The 3,794-nt window shown below is 38.0% G+C and overlaps 1 long non-coding RNA gene across 1 annotated transcript; it reads left to right on the forward strand.

Annotated features, from left to right (window-relative positions):
• The first annotated feature begins 305 nt into the window (after positions 1 to 305).
• Positions 306 to 2,059, forward strand: LOC127806319 (uncharacterized). Its single transcript, XR_008024404.1, has 3 exons — positions 306 to 484; positions 1,759 to 1,885; positions 1,995 to 2,059. It is a non-coding gene; the product is annotated as an uncharacterized LOC127806319 (long non-coding RNA).
• Positions 2,060 to 3,794: the final 1,735 nt, after the last annotated feature.

The raw sequence follows: 3,794 nt of genomic DNA on the forward strand, positions 1-3,794 counted from the left end.
TATTTAGGATGTCAAAAACATGCTTCTGCTGGCATATAAAAATTCCATCATTGGATTGCATCACTTCCATGATAAGGAAGTACTTCATGACTTCAAGATCAGTCATTTCAAAGACTATCTTCATTTCATTCTTGAACTTTTGGATTAGTTCAATTTTGCTTCCTGTTACAAGCTTGTCATCAACATAAATTGAAACAACTAAGGACTCACCATGTAAAGATAAAAAAAAAAAAAAACTAAATTAATTAATTTAATTAAATTATATATATAATAATTAAATAAAAAAATGGAAAATATAAAAAAAATGGGAAGGCGCTTAGCAGCCCCCCCCAAACAGAATTAATCTCTCTCTCTCTCTCTCTCTCTCTCTCTTATTTTTCTCTTTTGCTCCCTCTCGGATTTTCGTCGATTCCAAGCGATCGAACGGTTGGATCTTCGATCCGACTTCATTTTTACCATTAAAGCGCCCCCGATCTACAAAGAGGTAAGTATTTAGGCTTCATCTTCTCGGTTTTTCTTGTTGTTTTCATGAAATGTGGGTTGAGGCGCGATGGGGTTTTTGGCCGGATGTTTGAGGTTAGATCTACGAAGATCCGACCGTTGGATTTCTTTGATTTTTGGATATGTTGGTCGGTTTGCTTGAGGGTGTTGGGTGGCGGTTTTGGATCGCTGGAAATTGCCGCCCACGGTGGCCAGCGACGTTGGCAGTGTATTTGTCCATTTTGGCCTAGAGTTTGACTCTAGATCTACGAAGATCTAGCCGTCCGATCTTTCTCATTTTTGGGTATGTTGCACTCCTTGGTGCTGCGCACCTCGGGGTAGTCTCCGATCGTTGAAAAATTGGCCGGCGGCCGGCGAACGACAATGGCCAAATTTTGCCCTTATTTTGGCCAAAAATTAATTCTTAGATCTATTAAGATTTAACCATCCGATGGGTCTCATGTTGAGATATGTTGTTATTCGTGGCGAGGGCTTCGTATCGGTATATTGATCGGCCATTTTTGGCCGGCCGACGGTGGTCGCCGGCGGTGGCAGTTTGCTAGGAAAGAAAGAAAGAAAAGGAAAAGAAAAGAAAAAGAATAAAAGGAAAGAAAATAAAAATAAATAAAATATAAAGAAGAAGGAAATGAGGGTTTTTGGGGTTGGGCATGTCGGGTTAGGTTTTGGCCTAGGATGGCAGGGCCCGATTAGGTTATAGGATGGCCCAATGCGTTGGGCATGACTGGCCCAGTCGTGGTAGCCCTTGGGTTGGCCCACTCGACTTGTTCTCCCTTGTCGCTTATCCGTGGACCTAGGATGACTTGGTTAGGTTGGTTCTACTCAGGATATCGAGATTGGTCTAATTTGGGTTCTCTTTAGGTCTCCTAGAATTGGCGATATGATTGGCGAGTCATTTTGTTGGTCGGAGTCCTAAGGACGAAGCCCTATTAGATGACTCAAGACCGAGTAAGACTGACCCCGAGTACGTTCTAGGCTAGCCTATGATGATGACATGGGTTTATTTTAAATCCTGATTTCTGATGGATTCCTTCTATTCTGAGGCTAGATTATTGCAATTTAATCCTTTTAAACCATTTATTAAAATATTAATTAATTATTAAGTTTTTTAAGAAAATTTATCAATTTAGTTATAAATATAAATATATATGTATTTTTGATAAAAGAGGAATTTAGATAAAAAATATATTATCTATATTAAAAGAAAACTAGTTTATGGGTAAATATAGAAATATATATATATATATTATGTTATTGCAGCCTGTAAGTAGGTGTGTAGTTTCGCTATACACTTACGCGTAGCAAGCAAGGCGAGACATGATGACGTAGTCTATGGCTTAGCTCAACGAATTCTATGACGCCAGATTTGAATATTGCGCGAGCCAAGGTATAAAATAATCAATTCAGGGTGTTAAGTAATGGTTAGGATTTTCGATAATTTCATTTTGTCATACTCTTGTTACTTAAATGTGACCACCCCATTCTATTTATTGTAGGCTCGGATTCTCAGGACTTTGTTCGATCTTCTCCCCAGACTCGGACTTGAGTCATCATTTCCCAGGCGAGTAGACAGGATATGTTATGTTTACCATATTTTTATGCACGTATATAAATTGTTCTATGCATAACTTGTAAATGATTTCTATACGCGGATCATAGAAAAATACTCTTAAATGTTCTAACTTGCATGAAATATTTTCATCCTACTAGGAGAGACATAAGCTGAAAGATACCCTAATTGATTTCTTGTTTTGAGAATGTTAAATATTGCATGATATGGTGTATTTTAGACACCACATGAAATGATAAATGATTATGACTTGTGCATAAATTAGGGTATCATTTGCATTATTATTAGAGAACTATCTAGTAAATTCCCTGGTGACTCACAACAGGAAAAGATCATGGTACTGTGAGGCTTAGCATGTCAAGGCCATGAGAGACACAAATAGTATGTTTCAGCACTTCTATCACGTGGGCCATTATGGTGATATTGTGTGATGATGATGTATGTGCCAATATATATACTTGTGTGCATGTGTATATAGGCATTAGGCCAGTTTCTACTAGTGTGTCCTCAGAATCAGTGCATGCATATCATACAAAAGTATAGGGGACTTAGGTGGTTAGGGAACAACTTATGGGGGTTGTCTTTAGGCACCTATTTTTCCTACACTATGTTTTCCTTTGAAACTTCAAATTATTTAAACTTATGGTTCATACTTTCGCTGTTTATATCGTTATTATGTTATTGTACTCATGATGATCATCCTAGCATTTTATTGTATACTCTCCTAGTGGGCATGACATACCTTATACTCGCGAGTCCACAAGACTCACCCCTTTTTATTAAAAATATTTTCAGGGAATTCTTCTTTTGATTATTGGTTCAGCAGATTTTCTGGTATGATATCAGACCCTCTTTTGAACCCTGATGTGATATAGGATGCTCTGTGGAGACATACATGTATTGTAGAGTCTGATGTTTTATCCTTTATTTTTGTTGGCACATAGTTGTGCCAAGGGCCCGAGATACGGGATCGGACATGTATTTATGACAGCAGTGTGATAGATATTCTTATTTTTTACAGCTGTTATATATGGAATATTGAGATATTATGTTAGAAGGTGAATTGGTATATTATTCGTGTTCTATATCTTGTCAGTAGTATCGTTTTATTCAAATCAAGCTAGAGAAGAGGTTTACTAGTCCATTGTGGGGCCGCTGGGCCTAGGGATTAGTGCCAGTCATGACATATCAGATTTTGGGTCATGACACACCATCAGTGATTCTCACATATAATGTAGCTTTATTTTTACTTTTGCTGAAGCCAAGTTGAATGAGATGACTGTCCATTCTTTCATACCAGGCCCTTAGGGCTTGTTTTAGGCCGTACAGGGCCTTCTTTAGAAGATAAACTTGATCCTCTTTACCAAGAACTGCAAATCTATCTGGTTGCTCTACATAAATTTCTTTAGCAAGGAAACCATTCAAGAAAGCATATTTGACATCAAGCTAATGAATCTACCAGGATTTGTGAGCTGCTAATGCAAGAAGAAGTTTGATTGTGTCATACCTTGCTACTGGAGCAAAAGTTTCCTGATAGTCCACACCATACTGTTGAGCATAGCCTTTTACCACAAGTCTTGCTTTGTGTTTGCAAATTGAGCCATCAGGGTTAAGTTCAGTCTTGAAGACCCGCTTAACTCCTATATCTTTTGATTTGTAGGTCTATCAACGAGCTACCGTGTTCCATTCTTGTTGATCATATCCAGTTCAACTTGCATAGCTCTCC

This window comes from Diospyros lotus, chromosome 7 (genome assembly GCF_014633365.1).
Source record: "Diospyros lotus cultivar Yz01 chromosome 7, ASM1463336v1, whole genome shotgun sequence".
Classification (NCBI taxonomy): domain Eukaryota; kingdom Viridiplantae; phylum Streptophyta; class Magnoliopsida; order Ericales; family Ebenaceae; genus Diospyros; species Diospyros lotus.